Below are 24,828 nucleotides of genomic sequence, written 5' to 3'. Positions count from 1 at the left end.
GAGTCACTGGCGGTATGCCGCAGTCCGCCGTTGTCGCGTGCGTACGATGTCTCGAGTTTGCTCGGTGGCGTAGTTTAGCATTCGCCGTTCAATGCCGCTTGCGATCCTTGGAAATAAAAGTTGTCGCAGTTTCACCTGAAAGGTAAGGCATCATTGCGATAGCAAACTTGTAGAGAGCTATACGGAGTAATGATATTAGCTTTATCAGTGTATAAACTTGGACATGCAGCAGCATCGGCAACACGCAGAACTGTTGTCGACGCCATCGGCGTTTTGCCCGCGTTCGCCAAATGCGTGCGGCGTTGGTGACTGTTGCCGGAGCTCTGATATAATAGCCACTTGGTGCCGCAGCTAAACGTCGCCTCCCTTCCCTCCCCACCCCCACGGCCTCTCGCGCGTCGGAAGAAGGCGCGTTTGCTCTACATATATGGTGATTGTAAAGGAGAAAAGAGACGCCTACTTCTGCAGCCTTAAGCGAGCACGGCGCAGAACGCGCGTTTGTTCTCCGCCGTGCGTTCACTCCCCGTGAAAGACGCGCCCCTCGCGCCCTTTCACTCGCACATACAGCGTTCGACGCGCGGCGACGATTTCATCTCCAAATGACGTCATACGGAACCTCACGGCGACGGCGACGCCGACGGCAGAAATCTGCTTTTGAGTGTCCATATAATTGCTATCGCAATAAAATTGCTTCAAAATTAAATCTGTCCGTTACGTAAGAAAGTGGATGGCTCACACCCCCATAAACGCGGCCTCCCCATTACGACGACACCGAAGGGAAGTGAAATTCGACGCTGGAATGATGAGCGACAACGCAGCCAGCTGTGGAAGACGACGACGAACAACAAGGCTTATTTCCTCTTTGCTTGGATTCGAACACATCGGTCGGCTCTGCCCCAGTGAAGCGAAATGCAAGTAACGCCAGCTATTCTTCTTAATCCAGCACTTGCCTCCGACGATGGGCCTCAACACAAGGGCCAAATACGATCCATGGACCGAACCGTCCCCAGGAGCGAAGCGCCTAACCAACGATTGCGCATTATTATTGGCTTCTTGGGCGAAAATCAGAAACTATCGTTCAGCTTCTCGGCGCGAGCGAAGGCGTGAAAATGCGCAGAGTCGGTAAACCGAGGCGGTACAGTGTGAACAGACTGTGATATAATAATATCGTGTCAGTATGCGGTAAACGTTCCGTCACATCACTGACGCCTATCGATCACAATGTAAAGGCGACACTGACGGTCGGTACATGGAGCGTATGCAAAAACAAACAGAACAAATATATATATATATATATATATATATATATATATATATATATATATATATTCGACGCCCGCTTGCATAGATCCACGTACTTCACAGACGCATTAAAAGACTCATCGCGCCTTCACACGTCACTGAAATGCGACGTATGGATAAATGTTGTAGAATGACATTCCACTCCCGGTGTTGTGCTGTGTGTGTGTGTGTGTCAGCAAGTGTTCCGAGAAATGTTCGCGCAAAATGTCACTTCTCATCAATGACCATGAGGTCAGCGCGGTATAGTGAAAGCAACACTACGCACACTTACTTGTCTCTACGGAAGCCAGCGCAAAAAAAAAAAAAAAAAAAAAAAAACAGAAACGAAAAAAAAAAGAACACGAACATCTAATAAGGTAACGACAAATCACGTGCCGTAGCACGTCACGTTTAGTGCGTCTTTTCGCACGTTCAGCAAAGTTTTGTCCCGCGCCTTCCGTTCAGGCCAATCACTACAGTCGATACAAACATTCCGTATTAACAAGGCTGCGTGATAATTGAGTCTTAAGAAGTGGCGGCCACCCGCATGCCAAATAGTCAACTCAATCAGGAGCGAGTGCGCAGGGCTGCTGTTTGCCGCCCGTAGAACTTGGCTAGACTAGTTAGAAATATTTATGCATTAAAAAGCTTATGTCGCGCATGAGCGGTAGCCCGGTTCATTTCTTGCTAGACATCCATACATATGAAAAAAAAAAAAGCGAGACGAGAATTGGTGGGCGGCTTTGGAAAGCTTTCGCGTAATGACTGCTACACTGTTGCGATCGGGCGTTGACCCCGCGGAACCAGCCGCTCACGGAGAACGCGACAATGGCAAACTAGCCAACGCCCTCGTCAGAGCCAATTGCTACCGCAGCGACCTGACAACCTGTTGGACACCGCCAAACGAGTTTGGACATTTTCCAAAGTGGCATTCCTTCAAACGAACTCGTGGTGCCTTTCTCTCCAGTCATCGGTTCGACAATGAGTATCAGTGTCCCGCGATAGTTGACCCTCTCCACGTTCGTGCGCTGTGCCGTGCATGTGTTTTGGGCCAAGCTCTCCTTAGAGGATAAGGGCTGCAAACCTGCGAATTGGCCGAAGATGATGTCACCCAAACAAAACAAAACAAAACAAAAATCCTCTACGCCTGCAGATCTCGCAACATTCCAGAGACCGACGAAGCCACAACTGACAATTATGGGCGCTGACAACAAGGAGATAACGTGCAATGCTTTTATATATACGCTAGACCATGTTCCTTGTTTATTGTGCCACGTGCGGCCACCGGCCTCGCTCTACGTCGTACCACAGCCGGACCCGCGCTAGACACCATACCCGCGCAAAGCTGTCGATGACCGCGCCTATTACCGCCCCTACATACACGACGACCCCTACATTGAGGTTCGAGAGTTTGATAGAAAAGTTCTTCACGCGTTTACTGCTATGCGTTCAAAAAAAAAAAAAAAAATATTGCGTTCCCTCCCGAAAAAGCATTTCCAAGTTCGCTAATAAATCGCGCACTGTTCTCCACGGTGAAACCGCGTCATGCTTTTCATCGTTCAACACGAGACATTCTCGAACTACGTGTAGCACCGACTACAAGAGTGCCACTAGATGATGATGCTAACAGCACCCCCCCCCCCTTTTCCTTCAAGAAAATAAAGGAAGGAAAGGAAGTGAGTGAGCACGAACTTTATTTAAAAGGAAAAGGACAGGGGCTGCCGGGAATACAAGGGCTGCCAGGAATATGAAAAGAACGCCATGGAGGCAGTTAGGTCGCAGCGATGTTCCTCACGTAACAATGACCTTTCCATACTTGCGCCTACATAAGAATTTGAGAAAGGCTTGGCACAATAATCCCGCGTAGCGAACCAGTGCACACCCGAGAGAAGGCAGGGATGTTGCGCGCGTTTTCTCCCGGCGTAAGGCGCTCGCTACTGACGTCAGAACAACCGCATCTTTTACGACTTCACGGCAACGAACAGGCTGCAGCACCAAGCGTGTCCGCGCGTTTATTCTCGGCAGACACAGAGCCACCCGGGTCGTTTTATAACGCTCCGGAAATATCCGAACGAACTCGCGCGCCGGCACTACCCGAACGGTCGCTACGGGCGCCCAGAAAACAACGTGGACGGACTCCAGCCAGCAGGTGCCGGGTGCCTTGTGCATTGTGTCTGACTCATTGATTGTGGGGCTTAACATTCTAAAGCAAGTCAGGGGCTCTGACAGACGTTGTAGTGGAGGGCTTCGGGTTCATTTCGACAACCTGAGGTTCCTTAGCAAGCTTTGAGTGTTTTGCATTGCGCAACGATCAGTAGGCGGCCACCATTGAGACAGCGCGGCGATATATATATATATATATATATATATATATATATATATGTGTGTGTGTGTGTGTGTGTGGTGTGTGTGTGTGGTGTGTGTGTGTGTGTGTTGTGCGCACGCGTGCGTGTGTGCGTGCGTGCGTGCGTGCGTGCGTGCGTGTGCGTGCGTGCGTGCGCGCGCGCGCGCGCGTTACCCATCGCGCGAAAGCCACGGTTGGTGCATCTCGCAAAGAAAGTCGGCACATTCTCCTTTCACTTATCGTTATCGCATTTCAAGGACGGCAGATAGCTAGCACGCGGAACTGGGACAACGAACCACTCGAGAACCTCTTCGCTATTCTAGTAGAAGCGAGGCAAGAAACTCCGCGTGGCGCATACGGCACAGCCGAGATTAAAGCGTGCCAAAGATCGAATCTCGCAACTACAAACGCGTGGCCATTTACGACGCGAAACTTTTACTTTGCTAAATCCTTCACCGATCGAACGGCGCACTCTTGGCTCTGATGTCGAGGTCGCAATTGACTGAGATCGCAAGCTACGCGGCAATCGACGCCCACTTGCAAAGAGCGGAATCAAGGGCAAAATCGAACGACGCCTAGCGATCACACACAAGCCAGCGCGAACGCGGGGCACACTCGTATACTTGGCACAACACTAGCGATAACCTCTACGGCGACGCCATGCCGAAGCGTGCGGGACCTTTCACGTGGATGTATTTTCGAATCCGCATTACTCGGAGTTAAAGAGCCAGTGAATTAATGCGGATAAAACGGATTCTCCCCAACCAATTGCAAACGCCAGCTTTTTCGCGCAGAAACGCCAGAAAGATTATAATCGATATACGGTTTAGATTTTTATGCCGAGTCTCTCCTAGCGGTTAAAAGTCACATTAAGACAGCAGGGAGACTAGGGAGACAAAACACGACGATATATCGCTCGCAGACGGCACATCGCATCAGTACTGTTGCTTGCTGCAACACCAAATACTGTACCTGGAACCTCAAAAAATCCTGGCATATTGCAACGAGCCGATACAAGCCGAACAATGGGCCACTGGTTCCCGCCACGGCTGTGAGAAGAGCACTCACTACTCTAGAGTGTCCGGCGCACCTAGATGTTCCTATTTCAGGGGTGTGTTGTCGAGCTTAAAAGCAGGTGCTAAAGGGCACAGCGAGAGTCGGTAGCTTCGCTGGAACGCGATGCGTTGCCGATTTACACCTTGCACACATGGAAAACCGGTCCCGCAGTATTTCCGGCGCGATAGCCTAGCGTATCGCTTTTCTACGGACCGTCGACGCTCCACGGCACAACATTACACTCAAGCGCGCGAGAGGGGGAGAGAAACGAAGAGGGAAAGATAGGGAGGTTAACCAAGGACGTACGTGCCCGGTTGACTCGCCTACACTTGGGGAGGGCGAGAGGGGAAGAATAGATAAGGAGAGAAGATAAAAATAATTGAGTCAGTCATTCGCAGAGTCAGTCAATTACACTCAAAGAAACGCGAGCACTCTACAGCCTAGAGATTACCTGCGAAGCACCAATCCCCTTTAATTGACCCTCCTGTACCATGGACGGACAGACCTCGCCGACATCCACTTCCTCATCCTATACACGACGCACTGACGCGTATAAATTCTCCACAGCCGAACACAAGAAGCGCCTTCGGGCGTCGTGACGTCTCCCTGGTTTTGACATCATCTTCGGTTTTTTTTTTTTTTTTTTTTTTATTATTGACCGTTCCTCTCTTTTCCTTCGCGGACTGCGTGATTCTTCAGACCTGGAGAAAGCTTAGAGTACCGCTACGTAGACACACACAGGTACGCTGCGGCAAATTTGCGCTCGGTCTCCGCGACCGCGCTTCCGACGTCGGCGGCACCTCTGCGGGCGCATATGTGTATATATATATATATATATATTATATACATGAGGACAAGGTCGCGCCCGCCGCGGGGCACGGTGCCGAGAGAAAGCGCCGGGGCGATTCCTTCCCGCGTGCTCGTCGTCGCCGCCGCAGCACTGCGGCCTCGCACCTCCGAACGGGAGGCCATCGCCAAAATGAATAATGCATCGGCGCCGATATACGTGCCTATAAGGCCAAATCAGGGCGGTGGCGAAAGAAGGGACGGAAGCGCCTGCGAGCACACACAGGCGCGCCAAACGGGCCCAATGGTAGCGTTCGAGCGCGGTATCGAAAACGAATCACGGAAGGAGAACAATAACGTATACGAGGGCGGCTAGAAACAGAGAGAGAGAGAGAGAGCATAGTCAGAAAGCGTTGCGCATGCAGTGAAACTGTCGGCACGCATACTGTAACGAACAAGGAGGGTGACGCAACGGCAGTCTTCGCTGCAATGCCGTTAATGAAGGCGCCCGAAGTGGAAGAGGGGGACGGGTCGCCGACGTGTCGGGAAGGGAAAGGAGTAATCAAGTTAAGGAAAATGAATCCGCAAGTTGTGCGGACAAATAATAATAGTATAAAGGAGGTTAATCATCGTTCCCGTCTTTGTTAATAGTTGTTACGTAATACGACGGTCCCATAGAAGTAGTGCCCGCGTCGCCGCGAATTAAGTAAACTGAATTCCGAGGTTCACTTGCCACAACCACGGTCTGATTACGAGGCACGTTTTAGTAGTAGGTTTGCGGATTAACTCTGACCACCTGGAGGTTCCTTAACGTGCACCCAATGCACGGTGCACGAACTTTGTTTTGTTTTTGTTTTTTTCATTCCGCCCACATCGGAATGCAACCGCCGTGAACGGGGTGGAAACCTTGATCTCCATCCAGCTCGGCAGCGCAACTTGCGCCAAAGCCAGATGGGCTACCGCGGAGAGTCGCCGCCAACTACTGAGCGCCTTCGTGCTGCGACGAGCCCGAAATCAAAGCAATGCCAATTAATCAGCCGTTTCCAGTTTTCTGTTCTACTATGTATCCCTTTCGATCGCGGTGTCTACGCGTATGGAGATGCAACGTACTTTTGAATTTTCCAAGTAGTGACGACGTGAACGAAAAATGGAACATGGCGCAGAATGTACACGTAACCCACTGCCGATTCTAAACAATGTCATGGGTCACTTTAGTGCAGAGATTAATGTAAAAAAAAAATTATTTAGGCGGTGCACTACGAAGTTTGACGAGTTGCTCTGTATCACTCAGGTTAACTCGTGTTCTTTCTTGACATATGAAGTTACTCAAGCCAATAATAACCGTTGTATCTAGTCGTAAAACAATTTCAGTTCTTTTCATGATATAGCGCGTCACCTATAAAAGGTGAATACCCGTAATGAACAATTTTTTATAGTTGTGAAGACTGGACTAAATTAAATATCCATGCTAACGGTGCAAATTTGTTTTTTGCAAAGCTCTCATCGTATTTCCAGAAAAAAAAAAAAAAGATATTTACAGTCGCAGGCCCTAAGAGCGCGAAACCGTAACTTTATAGTTGATTGATTTACAATGTTCGAGATCAACTAATGTAAATATTTAAGCATTTAAAACCCTATTTCACGATTCGTGATTCTTTGATTGACGCAGCTACAGCAGGGCTCTAAAGGCGCCGAAGCGACGAGTATTCGAACGAACATCGACCACGCGAAACCCACCGACGCCCACGTCAAAGCCACATTTGCATTCCTATTCCCGTGGGAACGCAGACGCGTGATGCGGCCAGGAATCGAGCCACAGGCCGTGTCGCATCTCGGATACCAAGAGTGCCGGAGCCGCTAAACTGCACTCACACGCACACGCCTGCACGGAACCACAAAGCACAGCGACATGCGAGGAGTGCCAGAAATAAAACATAGGCGAACGGTCTCGCGAAAGCCGCGCCGAACGTAAACGACGAGCGCTCTCGCCCTCTCGTATATTTTGAAAAGCAAGCTGCTGCTGTCGCTTTCTCGCAAAATGCACGGACGTCAGCAGAACTGTGGACGAGCAGATTTCTCCTCGCATGTATAATGTTGACAGCCACCTGCATACGTGGGCGCGCTGCTACCAAGGGATGGCGGCTTGGAGCACGTGTAGAAGTACTGCACACGTCTGCAAATTCACGACTATAGCTGCTTCTGTACGCGAGCCCGGAAAGGGACGATAGAACTTAGTTTGTTCGCGATAGCAAATGCCACTCGCTTAGAACGGCGGCGTCTGCTGCGTTCCTATGTATACGTTGAAGGCGAACTGCATCGGAATGTCGAGCGTTTTTTTTTTAAAGCAAGATTAAATTAATTGCCAACGAGAACTGCGCTAAATGCACAAGAAAAATACCGCACAGTCATTTCTTAGTGTCAGAAAAGAGGACGAGAAGGAGAATGAGAAGTTTCGTTAAAGGTATATACGAAGCGAGATATCTATAGCTGCCGTGGACAATGTATGACGTATTCAAGCTTCTGCCAACCACAGTTCGTACAGCCGCAACCCCCTCACCAACTGCTGTTCCGGGAGTTAGTAGGGTGCCTCGATGCGCATTGAGGCACCCTATAGGCGTTAGCAGATATGTGCGTCACCTACGATGAAAAGCCAGAGCGTTACCAGAATGCAAATACGCCCAAATTTTCGTTCATTTTACTGCCACGGCAGACGCGTCGGCCGTCATAAAGTTGAAAAAAAAAAAAAAACGCTTCAGATTCCTACGCCACCATACGTTACACAACGTGCGTCGACGTCACAGCAAGAGAAATCGGAAAGAATGCACGCCGCGGTGGTTGCACTGCGTTGACTACACAACGCCAAGATCGCTAGACTTAATGAAACAGATGACGTCAGCAACATGATGAATAGTCATCGCTTGAGCGAATGTCTCACTTACAACTTGCCAAGAAGCGACACTCGGCGCTAAGTGAACTCGCCGAGTGAAACAAGACTCACGACGGCCGAAATGTTAGCGCTGCTTGCCAAACGCCGACCAACGGAAGCTAATCGTTTGGCAAAGACCGCAGGAAGAGGAGATACATAGGTCCGGTGGAAGTTCAGGTAGTCACAGGCTTTTTCAAGAGTTATTCGTCCACTTTCCATACACTGTAAATTCAGCGCACGCGCGCAGCGGAGGCCACAGCGAGTTTTTTTGGAGGGGGCACATAAAAAAAAAAAAAAAGAACGCTTCGTAATGCTATAGGCTTCGCAACAGATGCATGCACTGTATGCGCTACAGCGACTCGGAATGTCAAATTCGTGCGCACGTATTTACACGACACGCTCGCGGACGTCGACCGTTGCCAACGAAGGGGCACGGCGAATCCGTGAGCCAGGCGGCAACGACGCTCTTCCGCACACCGCGACGCTTTCCTGCAGAGACGGCAGCCGACAAGCATCTCGGTGCAGCCATAAGTGTTTCCCGCAAAAATTAACGGAGGTAACTCTTGGTTGCTAGCGTCTACGCACGCTGCAAGTATGGGCGTTCAGCCAATATGAGAATGGTGGACCGTAAATAGAAGGAAGCACTGCGCAACACAATTAAGGGCAAACCAATCGGCCCGGCACGTGATCGTGTGACGTCAGGGCGTGCGGTGGGTTTTAGTGTGCCGCTCTGCAGGTACAGCTACGGCAGGTCCGGCGAACAAGACAAGTGCGCCCCTATTAAAAACTACCAGTACGCCGAGTCTCAGAGGCCACGTGTTGGGCCGATACTAAACAAGTGGCTCGAGATATACGGGAACGCGTCTTCACGGAGCGTTCGCTTGGCTGGCTGCGAGACATAACGCGACCTACCAGTTTTTCCTTGCTGCGTGTGGGCATGTATATGCATTTGCCTGAACTCCATACTTCCGGCTTCAAACTGTTTCGCGACTTTGAACATTGATTATTTTCAACAAACTGGTGCGTTATATCAGCCACAATTCGCAATGATTACGCACGTGTGCAGAAACTAAGCGCCCTGCCGTGCCCAGAAAAATACGAGCGCTTGGAAATTTAGAATCATAAAGCGTAATAATAAATATTTAGGCGACCTTAATGTTCCCTTTAAATGTATTTAATGGCGCTAGCCCCTAGACCTTAGGTTAACGCACGTCATTCTGCTACAACACCCAGAGGAGCAACTGACGACGTGTCCTAACGCGACACGAACAATGAATGGCACATACCCACCTTAAGCGATAGCTCATACCCCCGTGAACGCGACCTCCCCATTACGACGACATAAGAGAAATGAAATTCCACGCTGGAATGATGAGCGGGAACGCAGCCAGCTGTGGAATAAGACGACGACGACGACGACGGCGAACGCGAGAGCAGTGGCACGAGCGCGTGCAGAGCACGAGCGCAAGCCGAGGGGCACCAACGAGTCAGCTGCGGAAGAAGACGACGACGACGCTCGTGCCATATTGCTGATGATGATAGCTAATCATCATAATGATGAGAAAGACCAGACCAGGTGCCGAAATTGCCCTTTCCTGAACGAAACTTACGCTGCTATATAATTTCTATCCTATGCAGCTCTTGAACCATTACCTCCTTTTATATATGTTATTTTTTTTTATTGCGATAGCAATTATATGGACACTCCAAAGCAGATTTCTGCCGTCGGCGTCGCCGTTGCCGTCGCCGTCGCCGTGAGGTTCCGTATGACGTCAATGGAGATGAAATCGTCGCCGCGCGCCGCCGAACGCTGTATGTGCGAGTGAAAGGGCGCGAGGGACGCGCGCTTTCACGGGGAGTGAACGCACGGCGGAGAACAAACGCGCGTTCTGTGCCGTGCTCCCTTAAGGGCTGCAGAAGTAGGCGTCTCTTTCCTCCTTTACAATCACCATATATGTAGAGCAAACGCGCCTTCTTCTGACGCACGAAAGGTCGCGGGGGGGGGGGGGGGGGGCAGGGAAGGGAGGCGACGTTTAGCTGCGGCACCAAGTGCCTCTTTATATCAGAGGCTCCGGCAACAGTCACCAACGCCGCACGCATTTTGTGCGAACGCGGGCAAAACGCCGACGGCGTCGACAACAGTGCTGTGTGTTGCCGGTGCTGCTGCATGTCCAAGTTTGTACAGTGGATAAAATTACTATCCTTACTCCGTATAGCTCTCTACTAAGTTGCTATCGCAATTGATGCTTCGCCTTTCGGGTGAAACTGCGACAACTTTTTTATTCTCACGGTTTCGGAGACACCTCAACTTACGGTTGCCTGTCGACTTCCGGTGTTGTCCTTGAGAGACATTATGTTGCTAGGAGATGGCGCCATAAAATAATGTCGCAAGAACGTCTGAAGCCCCAGGCACGAAGATCAGACAAATCCACGTGCTAACCATCATTCCCACTGCAGACGAACGACCGGGGCGATGTAGTTCCCTGGAGCAAAATTTTGTAGGAAACTGCAGCAGCTCGCAGCAGCGCCTGGGAAGCACCGCACAGCATGCCGCCGCGGGCTCCTCCCGGCGTCTCTCCAACATAGCCGCGCACACAGCCAAGGTCGGTGGGCCACTGTTTTCCTTCCGCGACCGCAAAACCCTCCCGCAACCGGCCCGTCGTCAGCCACGGCTTTTTTTTTTCCTTCCTCGACGCCGGCACGGCACGGCCACCGCCGCAGCTCGTTAGGTAACACGGAGCTATGCAGGGAGGCAGCTCGGAGACGCGAGCGTAATTTAACGCGTGGAGTTTCCTACAGAAATTACTATAGGGTGAACACCGGCGCAAAGATTGTTTCGCTACCGTGGCAATTATAGTTAGTGCAGGGATTTGTCTGCTCTTCGTGCTTGTGGCCTTCAAACGTTCTTGCGACATTATTCATTACATTTATTTCAAAACATACAGGCACTCGTAGCTTTAGAGACACAGTAAGTCGATTAGTCTCTGCCAAGATGCATAGTAATCGTTAATTATTGCATCTATAACGCAATATGTTGTTGAAAAAAGACCAATCTGCAAGGTCACAAATCCGGCCGAAGCGAGAAGAATGAGGGTTAGGCGAATCCGTGTACCGCACATCATTTCCACGCTGACTGAACCGCCATGCTTGCGGCATTCGAAAACATCAGCGCCAGAGTTCACTCTAGTAATTTCTGCAGGAATTAAACTCTCTGGTTTAATCCACGCCGCTTTGGAGCCCGATAAATACGGGAACGCCGTAGAGGTCGCAAAACTAACGCTCGCTAGGCCCAACAGCGAAATGCTCTACAGCGGATGGCTCCGGAACCATCTGGACTAGCTGCGGTTCTTCGCTCTCCTCCGGTCAGAACACCGCAGTCGGATGTCGAAACCGCGACATCGCCTTCGTCGCCATCCTATTAATGATACCTGCAGGACGAGGGCCTTTCCCAACTATATTTACAAGCACCCGTCCTGCGTGAGATTCGCGCATCATTGCGCCCGATCCACCACTGACTGCGCTCACCCGTGCGCGCCTGATGACGATGATGATGTGATGAAGTCGACGTCGGCAACTGCCGCACAGAGCCACCGTGAAGAGCCTGCCAAGAACATTGGCGGCGCGCACATATATACCTAATCGAAAGTTAGCTTTACAGGACCATCGCTTTCATTCTCGACAGCCTTTACACAGAAACAGACAACATCCGTAATCATACTAGCTATATCCACTGCAAACAGGAATGCACTTCCCAGATATCTCCCATTATTCCTGACAATATCCATACACCCGTGAATATCCTATTCTCAGCACTGTGACACCACTGACTGCGGCTGTTTCCCATTGGTTTCGTTTGTATGAAAACGTCTCTGTATCATTCCTGGTACTCTACCACGCTGCCACTACCACGGCCGCTGGATATTTTTTTTTTTTTTTTTTTATCCAGCGGCCGTGCCACTATCATCACTGGTTGTCCGGTCCTAAGGTTCCCCTTCCGGCGAAAAAAAAAACTTAAATTATGGAGTTTTACGTGCCAAAACCCCGATCCGATTATGAGGCACACCGTAGTGGAGGACTCCGGAAATTTCAACCACCTGGGGTTCTTCAACGGGCACCTAAATCTAAGCACACGGGTGTTTTCGCATTTCGCCCCCATCGAAATACGGCCGCCGTGGTCGGGATTCGATCCCGCGACCTCGTGTTCAGCACCCTTCCGTCGAAGAACGAAGCCAAATGGGCAGCCGCATCAAAAGAAAGGACTCACTCCCTGTAGCATCTCCGGGAGACGCGACTGTCGACGCATTCTGAAGTCGATGCATTCGAACGCGTTCTGCGAAATCCCTCCCCTTCCTACCCCCATGACAACGACGTGACTGTCCATGCCAGTTTCTACCTCAATCATACATTCTTTAACATCAACACTTGATCTTGTAAGCAATCGTATTTGTTCGTAGGTAGTTACAGGGAACAACAGTGAATTCCGGTAAAGCACATTCGTTGTCCACATTTCAATGATAACAGAATACTTACATGACTAGTGACTGCCTGCCAAATGCTTTACGACCCATCCTTGCCTTCCAGCTGACCGATGTCATCTCTAAACTTATTCGGGTTGGGGAACATTGAAGGTAACGGAACATTGAAGGTAACGGAACATGACGTCTGGGTTGATAACAGACAGCTAGCTAACCTCGACAGTGTTCAGCGTCGTACAATAAACTCCTCGTCTTCCAGCTGACCGATCTCATCTCTAACCTTATTCGTGTTCTGAAACATCGAAGGTAACGGTACACGACGTCCGGGGTGATAACAGACAGCAAGCTAAACTCGAAGAGTGTTCAACGTTGTACAATAACCCCCTCGCTCCGTACTCGTCAAGGAAAGTGTAGCACGTACCTGCGACGGAAGGCTCGGGGAGTCATCCAGCGCTGCACTCGCAACAAAGACGACGAGGGCGACTCCCGTCAAAACGATGATTCGTCGAGAGAAATCTTCGCACGCTAGGACGACGACGACAACAACGACGACGTCTCATCACCGATCGCGGACCGCGCAACGCGAGAGCCCGACGTGGCGAACCTGCCGAGAGACGCTACACAAGCAAAGAACACGCACCACCGGATGCAGACAAGACGCAATGCGAGACGCGCCGGATTTGTAGACTCCTACGGGCGGGAAAGGAGCGCGGTACGCGTCGGTCTGTCTAGAAAACACCCAACGAACTTTCTTCGGTAAGCTGAGCGTCACGCGTAGCAGGACGAGACGGAGCGTGCAACTCCCGTCGGACCTATATGGCACGGGCGTGACAATGAGCATCCATGAGCACGACCATACGTGAGACGCCTGATAAGTACTCAGACGCGAGGCGCGCTGAAATAGCGTTATATCCGCTGTCATGTTGTGGCGGCGCCACCTTCGCAGGTAAACACTACCTGTGTATGCAAGAGTGCGCACAGCTTTTAGCTGTCTGCTTCAACAGCGCACCCGTTGGCAGAAAGCATGCTACTTGTGAGCAGCGGTGTCGTGATGTGGGTACAAGACTGTTGCGACTGTAATCGCGCGCCACAGGTGGTGATTAGTAAGTGGAAATGTGGCCCGCCCGTGCTGGGCGGATAACGTGGCTCGGCTGGGCATCGCACCGAGAAGGGTGTTGCGTTGCGGTGCCGTATGCGTTAGTGTACCCGCATATGCTCCTGTACAGGAACGCTTGCATGTGTATTGATACCACTCTGAGAGATGAGCACTTCGAAAAAAGCGAGCAGCTATTAGCCTTTCACTGTTTTGCTGCCTTGAATGTGCAATCAATAGTGAAAAAAATAATAATAGTGCAATACAGAAGGACGCATCACTATTTCAAGGCGGCTTTTACCTTTCAGGGCACAGGCGCGCTGCTTAATTAATATTGTAGTTATTTTGCATTTGCGAGGTGTCTACCACGTGTGCTGACTCCGTCACTGACATTTGCAGTAAAGCTAGGAATCACGACACTATCGTAACGGTGAATAAATTAAGGGAAAAACAGACGAGGTCAATAACCTCAGCAGCGCAAACGACGTCTCTACCTCAGCAGCGATAACAGTGTCTGGCTCAAGTCCACCTGATCGTGCATCGGTAAAGGACTACGTCGCACTCTAAAAAGGAACCAAGAGATAAACCCAACGGGCCAAACTAATTGGAGAAAATAATTCAATATCCGCGACGTTACGCTGACCATGGCCTCCGAGATCAAAGCGCACCAGCTGGCTTTGCTCCCGGCGCGCGCAAATCTTGGAGGCCATGCGCTGACACACTAGTGCCGTGGTTTCGGCGCTAAATTCAAAAGTAGGAAGCGTGGTCTCAATTTTCTCGGGGAATAACTGTTCTTTTTTCTTTTTTTTTTTTCTCGCAGAATGACTGAAAATGAGTTTCGGACGAGCTAGACAAATTTGGTGTGCACTTTTTTTTTTTTTTTTTTGAAGCGCGCGTTTCCAGCGCAGCTCCGTAACGAAACCAAATTAATTTCCCTACTTTGACAGCTAGCAAGGCTGGGAGGAAGCCCGCTTCGATTCTCTTCGAATAATTCACCCGCGCACAACGGCGAGTCCACAATCCGCCTCGGCACAGCCGTGCATGCCACGGACATATCGCGCGCTCCCGTTCGCGGCGGTTCAGCTGCCCGGCATACAAACACACACAGACACGTACTACACGCACCGACGCTCGCGTGCGGCGATAATAATAGAAATGAAAAGAAACCGGGCGGCGGCGGCAGCAGCCACGCAGACAGACAGGCATGGAGCCAAGCAGAAGCGGCGGATAGGAGGCGGGAGACGCACGGCCTGTTGAAAACGCGCTGCCCGCGTAGTCGTCGTCGACGGCGGCGGGGCAGGGTCGTGCGCTGCGCGCAGCTGCCGCCGCAGCTGGGGCCGATCAACCCGAACGAGCGCGGCGAGCGACCGCGCGCAAGCGCAAGGTGGAAAACAGGCGCCGCCGCCCTTATGCCCGCGTCGAGAGAAGGGCACAACGGCTGGCTGCGAGAAATAACGCGAACCTCCCCGAGAGCGGACGCATCGCGAACGGGAGGAAGGCCCCACAGGTTGGGGGCGAAGGGGAGGGCCTGTTGTCGACGAAAATATGCTTCACTTCCCACTGTCGCTCGCAACATTCGTCGAACGAAGCCTTTCACGCACAACAGTAACGAAACGACCTCCCTGCGTCAGAAATAGGTGGGATGACGTCCCAAAACTGCACGTTGGATTATAAGGGACGTCGTAATGGAAGGCTCCGGACTAAATTTTACCACCCGACGTTCTTTAACACGCACATAAGTCTAAGTACACGAGCAATTATTATGATTATTATTATTATTTGCGCTCATCGAAACGCAGCCGCGCGCCGGTCGAACCGGCGATCTCCTTTTCAGCAGCACCATGTCATAACCAATGATCCACCGCGGCGAGAGTAATCAATCAACTTTCCAGGAAGTTCGTTCCGTGTTTATGTCTACTCCCGCCACTCCCACCCAATACGCGCCGGTACTTCCTTAATTAAACGTAAAGTAAGAACACAATCACGCTATGTGCATCGCACCTGTCCGGGCTTCGCGCTTGAGCCACCCGGCCGGGCCGCAATTCACCGCCGCCACCCACGCCTCTGGCAAACAGTCAATTTTCCGCCGTTGCACGTGCGCGACGCGCAATGTGTGTTCTATACCATGTAACCTGCGCGTGGCGTGTCGCAACGCATTACGTAAGTCATCCGAGAAAAGTGTAGCTCCTCTCCCTTTCTGGATAACGAGAATAAACACTTCCGCTTTCTGGGCGTTGGTTCTGCTGTATGGCGCGACATCGGCACATCGCAGAGGTCGCGCGCCGTACACGCTTCCCTGCACCGCGCCATCCCGGGCGTTCGATAAGAGCTTATACACAGCCGCGCCTCTCGAAACGCCCTCAGGCGGGGCCGGTAAATGCCCCCAGTACTACACACACGCGCACACACATTCCAGGCTTATCGCCGACACTGTAGGTAAATACCAAATCAGCATGGCACGGTGAAGGGATCGCTAAAGGAAGATACGTATTTCAAGTACTAAGCACAGCCATCGCTTACAATCCCGAAATAACAGGACGACGACTTTTATACCGAGAGTAGAGATTCGGTATGTCAGAAAAACGGAGTCAATGTGTAAAAAGCCAGCTGGCGACACCACAGACCAATTCCCGAAACATGTCAATGTGACGTCACCGTCACCCACCCAACGCCTCCTATAGATAGAAGGCCTGTGCACTCGGCGTTATGACGTCGTGCCACTTGGACCGAAATTTCCGCTGTCAAGCCCGGCGTGACGAAAGCGGTGACGTCGAAATCGCCGCGGCCTCGGGAGCATCCCCATTAGATTCTATGGCAGTCGAGCAAGGTAGCGTGACGTCATGGGTCGAAGTGCACAGGCCTTGTGCTATCTGTGACGTCAGGCTAGGACAGCTGCCTGAATTTGGGTGCAAGAAAATTCAGGAAAGGACACGTGACCTTCTTGACATGCGAACTTCACAGCTCGGAAGTAATTTTTCGCCGAACAAAAAGCAATAACAGGCTACCAGTTGCTGCGGGAGTTCGCCTATGAAACGGGAATCCCCGCAAGGAAAGATTTACTTTTTCGTTTTCTTGTTCTGTTACCCCGTTTCGCCATGCATAGATAGGTCAGTGGGCAATCAACTTTGATATTAAGGCTTTTCCATCCATCCACTTAAGGTAGTGAGACATTAGCAGGTCATTAAAAACACTTCTGGCGATTTCCAGGTTGCGAACATCTGCGCTTAGAAATGAAACGTTCAAGACAAACTGTTGCGAAACGGTTACGTTTTTAATAACACATGTCTGCTCCATGGCGTCACTTTGTTCCAGTGGCAGATACAGATTGAAAAAGCACGGGTATTTCTTTATTAGGCGGAACAGGAACGCTATTAACGTCCTAATTAGCGCGAGAATGTAAATACCGCGCTTTCCGAGCATGATTTGCAGATCCGCGAATAACTGCCGCTCTGTCGCAGCACACCCCTTGCTTCAATCAAACGAAGTTCAGTACCGGCAAACTATTTAGAATATTACGATTCAGCCGAAACTGCAGAATATCGATCTCGCGAATCAATTGTCCTTTACAGCAGTGCAATGCAATTTCTATTGCATTAGGCAGGGACTCAAATGTACACAAGGCGAACGACCAACCTCGAATCAGCCCATCGTGTTTCGTCTGCCGCTTGTTCTATCGACGCACCTCTCTTTGATTGCAGACTTCGATAGCCGGCGACTGCTGCAGGAAATTATTGCCATACCTGGGCCTCACCTAAACTATACAACAGGAACTCAAAGATCCGTTCTTTCTTAAAGGGACCGACAAACGCCTAAAACATGTCACGAGATGCTGGCGGAAATAAAAATACTATGATCTACAGTGACAAAATCGAGCATGCTGTTCGCGACTTTAGTACCTTGGTACTTGAGATGTAGTCATGCAGTCACTTGAGACATGAGTCGGCTGTTATAAGGTGCCGCACACTTATTTAACTTCGCAGTATTTAAAATGTACATGCGTTTGCGCTCTATTCTATGCGTATTACAAAGTTAGAATTGCACAGGCTAACGAGCGGCGCTGCCTTCGCATTCTGTGGTGCAGCGGCAGAGCATGTGGCCTCCCTCATTGCATGGCGGTGCACATGAGTAAGTATTTTATTTTTTTTTTTTTTTTTTGTAAGCGCGCGAGTTTTCGACTGACTACCCGAGTTCTGCGGTCTTCCTGTGAGAAATTGCCATTGACTAATTGTGCTGTAGATTGGTACCAGCACTTCAGAAATGGTGCACGGCACCACAAACGAACAGGTGCAGGCGGTGACGGTTGTGCTGCGCAGGGATGCACCAACTTGCTGCAAGGTTCAAAGGTGCACTGCACCGCAGGTGTACAAGCTTGCATTGTACCCCGTGCAACCGAGCTTTTTGTGCCAACATGATGAAAAGGGACTCCGATGTAACTATGCCACAGCATGGTGCTCTTGCGTTGATGCGAAGAAACGCAAGCGCACAGTACCTATAGTCAAAAATGTTGCCCACAATTTCTAATCTGAGACAACAGCAAATTTAGTTCTGCTTACCGACCCATACGTATACATGGGCAGACTGTGCAAGACATCTGACATGCTTTAACAGAAGTTTTCCCGATCGTTGCGAATGAGAGCGTTACCAGGACTGTTCTCCCTGTCGTTCTTCAGCCGTAAAAAGACGGATCCTGTGTCCCCCGAAAATCACGCATGTAGAAGTTGCGTCATTGAGCAACGAAAAACGGAGATGCAGCACACCAGCACGATATAATAAATTGGACAATATAGTTGAAATAATTATGTCGCCTGAAAATTTGTACTCATAAAGTGACAGCACCCTAAATTTTAGCATCATTTACATCAATGAACTCCATTTTAGCAGGTAAATTTCGAGCTTTCCTTCCCCCCCTCTCCCCCAATTGATTTACTGCTCTGTAGAATAATTTGTTCCCAAGCCATAACAAGCGTGGGGGGGAGCTCGGAATCTATCAGTCTAAGGGTTTTTTTTTTTTTTTTTTTTTTTTTCGACCTCTCACATGACGAGGGCTCAAAAAGAAGTACTACGTGACGAATTCCTACCGAGGAAAACCGCAGTTTGCACGCGACAGCAAGCAAGCGCGGTGTTCCAAGTGGCGCTGCTGAGACAATTGTGCTTTCAATACCTATAATTTCGACGTTGCCAGTCATATTGGTGACGCCTGTGTGAAACCAATGTCGACGTCGTTTGCGAGAGGCATTACGGATGACAACGGAATCATTGCGCATGACGAGATGCACGCGAGTCAACGCTGCGCAGTCTTGCTCTGAATCCCAAACTGCCTAGTCGAATGTTACATCAGGACGACACTTCATCCCAGAGTTCCACAACGGATACTATATTTAACCAGCGGTTACCATATTCTCGCGCGTATAACCCGCCTTTGCATATAACCAGCACCCCTAACTTTGAACTCCACGAAAAAGGGAAAAAAAAAAAAATAACCTCGCATATAACCCGCACGCTTATCCGAAAAAATGAGGACTAGGAAGTTACAACTACGCGCAGTCATCATTTCGTTTTCAAAACATATTTATTTCAAAACGACCGCCGCAACGTTGTCAGGGTTGTCCGATTCACTGCTGCCATCCAAGGCTTCATCGCCGCTCTCAAAGACGTAATCGTCTTCGGAACCATCTAAGCTGTTCCTTGTGGCACATTTTTTGAAGCACTATGAAAGACTGCCGCCGAGACATACTCATGATGCCGAAACAAGGCTGGCCAACTGTGCAAACTGGGCGTACAAGAAACGGCACCTGACTCGTTGCAAAACTGTGCGAAAAGCATGGCGAAAAGCGTCTAACCAGACTATGGATGTGGATCTGGCTATAACCTGTGTTGGCCTCATTGGCTTAACACACGTCGATGTCGATAGGCCGCGCGTTGCTGTGAAGCCGACCCCCACCCCGTCCCTTCGCGAATATTCGCAGATAACCCGCATCCCCACTTTTAAGCAATATTTTTTAAATTTTCAGTGCGGGTTATATGCGAGAAAATACGGTAAATTATGATAGGGAAACCAAAGAGTACCATTAAATCAGTTAATCATCCTATTCTTTCAAAATAATTTTCATTCGCTCGATGGGAGACTCCGATTACTTAACAAGGCTACAAACACTAAACAGAAAAGTAATCTGAGCGGTATTAGCAAGTCACCTTACCACATCGCCAAGACAGCCTAGCCTTATCGTGAGACGAGGCTTGGAAAGCGAGAAAAAACGCAGAAAAAAAAAAAAAAAACGAGACCAGTGGCGACGCCGCTAGCAGTTCCCGCACTAGGCTGCCGTGACGTCATAGACTTTTGACGGCGGCTACTCAGGCCTCGTTTATTTATCGGTAAAAATGGTGTACGTTGCGTCCTAAAATAGTTAATGACTGAACTTAGCAAGTTTGGGTAACGTTTGCCCAGTCACGGCGGCCAAAATCGGAAAATTCCCATCGATACCCATGACGTCACACTGACGAACCAGCGTTGCGGTTTGCGTGCGAAATTAATATATATATATATATATATATATATATATATATATATATATACACGTTCAAAGTTCAGTTTCTGTTCTACTAATGAACCTGCTGCCGCGAATGTAACGAAAACTGTCTTTTATCTGTCTGAGCTGATGTGCTGCTTCTCTAAATGTCCCTTCAATGCTTAACTTCCCTGCATTTGATTTCGTGCCAAAACCTGGGAGGTGGCACATCAGTGCGAGATCTCGGATTTCAAAGTATTTTTCACATATCTTGGCGTTTTGGGCGCAATGAAGCTTATAGGAAGTTTCCAGGCCCAGTATTTGGGTCACTTTGAAGTGCCAATTTATCAAGAAACCACATCCCAGCACACGCTGCGAAATATCAATGACATCACGGCGGACTGCCGCTGCAGTGCACCGTCACCCCATGGCTCGTTTCTGCTTCTTCTCTGGCGAACTACGTTTTTTTTCGTGTTGGCATGGTGGCTTTTGTTTTCACTTATCTTCACCACATTGCACGTTACGTAATTGGTTTCCTTCGTCTTGGTTTATCCTCCATCCCTGTCCCTTTCCTTCTCACCACTGCCGATTGCCGTTCAGGGGCCCTATTCTGAAACGTTCCACTTCGGCGATATTTCGCCTTCAGGCGCGCGCTGATTGGCTGGTTGAGCCCGACGTCATTCAATTTTGCTCAAGCAGCCAATCAGCGCTCGCCTGAAGGCGAACTAACGTCGAAGCGGAACGTTTCAGAATACTGCCCCAGGTGTCTGCAGACGTAGCTATAGGCAGCTGAGTGCGGTCAGCAGTAATTTTCCGTACTATCCGTTATTTTATTTGAAATAGACTGTCGTTATTTTTCCGGCTTACACCGACTCCTCTCGGAGTAAAAGTGCCCGCTTTGCTATTGCAAACGGGTAACCTTCTAATATAGCTAAATATCCCTCCTTGGTAGCCCTTTGAGTGAGTAAATCGTTCAAACTTCACAACATGAGGTAAAATCACCCTCACGTTCACCCCCCCCCCCCCTTTTCTTTTTCCCCCCATCGCTACATTTCCATCTCGCCGCGTATGACGTTCTCTACGTGCCACCTTTATCTAGAAACCATGCGTCAGGAGCTGTCGCAGAAGCAGGCCCTATAGAGAGGCCCGTTCGTTGCGCATCACCCAAGATGACGGCCCCGTCTCGCCACAACGATTATCGCGTTTATGATCGGCACCGTCGACGACTGCACTAAGATTCTCACTTTTACTTGGCTCTCGGCCCTATCGCAGGGTCGCCAGGTCAGCGGCTGTGTAACACGCCCGGGCTTCTTCCATCTTTTACAAGGTTGCAAAGCGCATGGTCAGCGTTTCGGCGAAGAAACAACGGGAAAACAAAAACGCGACACCTCACGCCTTTGCGCTAGAGCGCATTTCTTCCTTACTGACGGGATATGAGGTACGGACACGTTAAAGAAACTGTACGCGAGACCTGTGGTCCTCAACAGTTGATACCTTTGTAGCCATTTCGCAATTAGGTTACAGAACCAACACTAACTACACTAACCCCACAACACGATGTGTACTACTCGAAAGACACTAACATCACGTTTAATGTGCTCAAATTCAAACACGTTTGCACAAACTGAACGGCTACTTGCTTCTCCGCTCGCTGACTCATAGAACACGCAATTGGAGTGTTATTAACGGGCCGTACATTTTAGCCATACGGTATGCAGAGAACAATATACCGTTCTATGCAATACGTAAGGGTAGAACATGACCCTTTCATGTAATCCCACGTATCACGTTCTCGTGCTACTTTCCCCTGCTCACGTTACAGCTCACGCCAGTTTCATGTTAACTCTCGTGGGTTTGTCGTCGTGTTTAAAAAATATGCACACAGGTGCAGTGCTAATGTATAGAATTAACCTCTTCAAAAATATGGGCTAACCCCATCATAGCAAACGTGAATTAAAATATACTGCACGCCTTTGCAGAAAGCAAGGTATGAAACATTTAAAAAAAATGAGTAAAAAGTATGTGGAGAAAGCATATGTGCCCAAGTTGAAATTAATTACACGGCGTATTTACAATAACGATTTAAATGTAACAATGACTCTGCCAGAGTTGTTCGTGCTGGTTTAGGATTGACAGGACTAACCTTACTGCCATAGCAGACTTAACGAGTTTCCCTTGCTTGTCTCGTGCAAGACAACTACGGCTTAAACGTGCATGCAACCCCGACAACTACCAAACTAATTATCCCTAACGGAAGTGCTATATCATCTAGCTCACGTGTAAAAGCACCGTACTACGTATACATCTGCCCTCCCTCGAAAGCAACAGATCAATGACGCGGGTGCTACCAACGTAAACGGACAACACAGTCTTGAAAATTCTTTCGCGCGTCACGACAGACCTACCCACCATGTGTCGCCGTATGTGCAGTGTTGAATAATGACAGTGCAACACGTAAAGTACCTCAGAAGAAAAGAAAGTGTTACACAAACACACCCAGAATTTATTGGAAACCATTAGGTCGCTTACACGAAGAGAATTTATCATGCTGCATTCGCGACATCGAAAATCAAACACTGCAAGCCACGGAGGACAATGAAAACAAAATCAATGTGGCACCAAGGTTTACGCGCGTTAGGCAATGCTCCCCATCTCATTCGTTAATCAATTACGATTTTCAAAATGATCCATGTATTCGAGAACGACATGTGACATACCAGCCACGTGCTACGCATAACCTTTACAATTTGCGATAACGCACTTTCTTTTACGCTCTTCTTTTAAAGACCCAAGCACAACATTAATGAACAAGGCATCGCGGGCATAACACTAACAATAAAGATGCACGTCATGCACATGCAGCTTGATATTAAAACGCAGGCACACTACGGCTTTACAACAAAACAGTGGGATACCAGAATAAAATAACATTCACAGCATCAAACTCAAATGATAAAAGGAACAACAAAATAACAAGAACGTGACTGAATGTCGTGCTCGCTCGGCACAGAGCAAACCCGCACCGCCAGCAAACAACGCCCTTTCCGTGCAAACGCACGCTGCAATCCTTCGCGCTTATGCAGCACGCATACAAGCGGCTGCTCGAACGTGTTAACGAAAACAGCAAAAAAGGCGCTGCTGTGCACAGGTCGGTGCGAGTGCTTGGTGCCAAGTCAGGGCGGGATTCGTGCCCCGTGCGCTATCCAGTCTCTAGGTGTGTGTGTAGTGTGCACCCTGGAGACAAGACCAGGTGAGAGGAAGCAACTCCCGCAAAACAAAAGCCGCGCCGGCGCGGCCATTTGTGTAGCCAGCCCTCCTCCTCCACAGTCTCTCCTCCTCCCTTCCATCCTCCCTCGCCCGGAGAGCCGACAGCGCGCATGCGCGGCGGCGGAGCAGATTCGTCGGCGCGCCTTCAGGGAAGTCGTCGGTGGGGGGACGCCGGAGAGGCCTAATCCGACGTCGCGGCCAGGCTTATCCACGTCACGGCGGCCGCTGGGCCGCGGCTCTTTTTCGGCACAAACTTCGCTCGACAGATATAACGAGACTGCTTAGCGCGCAGCGCTGGTGGGAGGGGGGGTTGGTCAAGAGATGGGAGCGAAAAAAATAAATAAAAGCCACACGAGAACCGGCGCTTCCGCTCGTCGGCTTCGGGGAGGGTGGAGGACGGGGGGAGGGGAGGAGAGACACGGGAGATAGTGCTCGCAGAGAAAAATCAAGGTGAGGCGACAAACACAATTATGCGCAGAGAGAGGCGAGAGAAGAAGCGAGCCAAACGACAGCGGGTGTACACGCACAGGCACGATCGGCGAAGCAGAAGAGGGTTTTTTCAGAGAAACAAAGTCACCGGAAGGGAAAATACGCAGCCAAGTAGCCGGCGCACTGAAGAGAGATCGGCATACGTGAGTGAGACAGAAATCAAGAAAGCGTCAACCGAAAGGGAAACAACGAACCAAGACGTGGTCATGGAAACTCGGGACATACCTTGGTTACGGTCAAGAAGGGCTATGTGGGAATGGCAGGACCAGGGAAACTAACAGGGAGAGCAGGGGTATCAAACAAGAAAGGACAGGAGGTGATGGTGAGCGTCGACCTGCACGCTAAGCGTCGGAGTGCATCAGTCGGCATCCGCCGCTCGGCCGGCGGACGGGAGAGAAAAAATAGTGCGCGCCCCGCGCCACTGCGAAAAGCGTCAGTTGGTCAGAACAAAAAAGTAAAAGCAGTAAACAGGATACGTAAATGATTTCCAAGATCAATGCGTGCTTTATTTCGTTGATTACAGCAGAACTATTACCTCTACGCCGCAAGGCAGCATTGTATCCTTGCGCCGCGTCCGGGTGCGTGCGGAAGACCCAGTCGCGCCC

At 50.0% G+C, this 24,828-nt stretch overlaps 1 protein-coding gene across 4 annotated transcripts in view; it reads right to left on the bottom strand.

Annotated features, from left to right (window-relative positions):
• LOC119455925 (poly(rC)-binding protein 3-like) overlaps positions 1-24,581 on the bottom strand; it is a 490,025-nt gene extending 465,444 nt beyond the window's left edge. For 2 of the 4 annotated variants that reach the window (XM_049669431.1, XM_049669434.1), the window contains exon 1: positions 24,449-24,581. The gene's annotated coding sequence lies outside the window, so the exon portion shown is untranslated. Of the gene's footprint in view, positions 1-13,289; positions 13,843-24,448 lie in introns of those variants that run through there. The other 2 variants (XM_049669432.1, XM_049669435.1) reach the window with 1 other exon arrangement.
• Positions 24,582-24,828: the final 247 nt, after the last annotated feature.

This window comes from Dermacentor silvarum, chromosome 6 (assembly GCF_013339745.2).
Source record: "Dermacentor silvarum isolate Dsil-2018 chromosome 6, BIME_Dsil_1.4, whole genome shotgun sequence".
Taxonomy (NCBI): domain Eukaryota; kingdom Metazoa; phylum Arthropoda; class Arachnida; order Ixodida; family Ixodidae; genus Dermacentor; species Dermacentor silvarum.
Note: the sequence above shows the minus strand (reverse complement) of the source record. Positions and strands in the feature narration are given on the sequence as shown.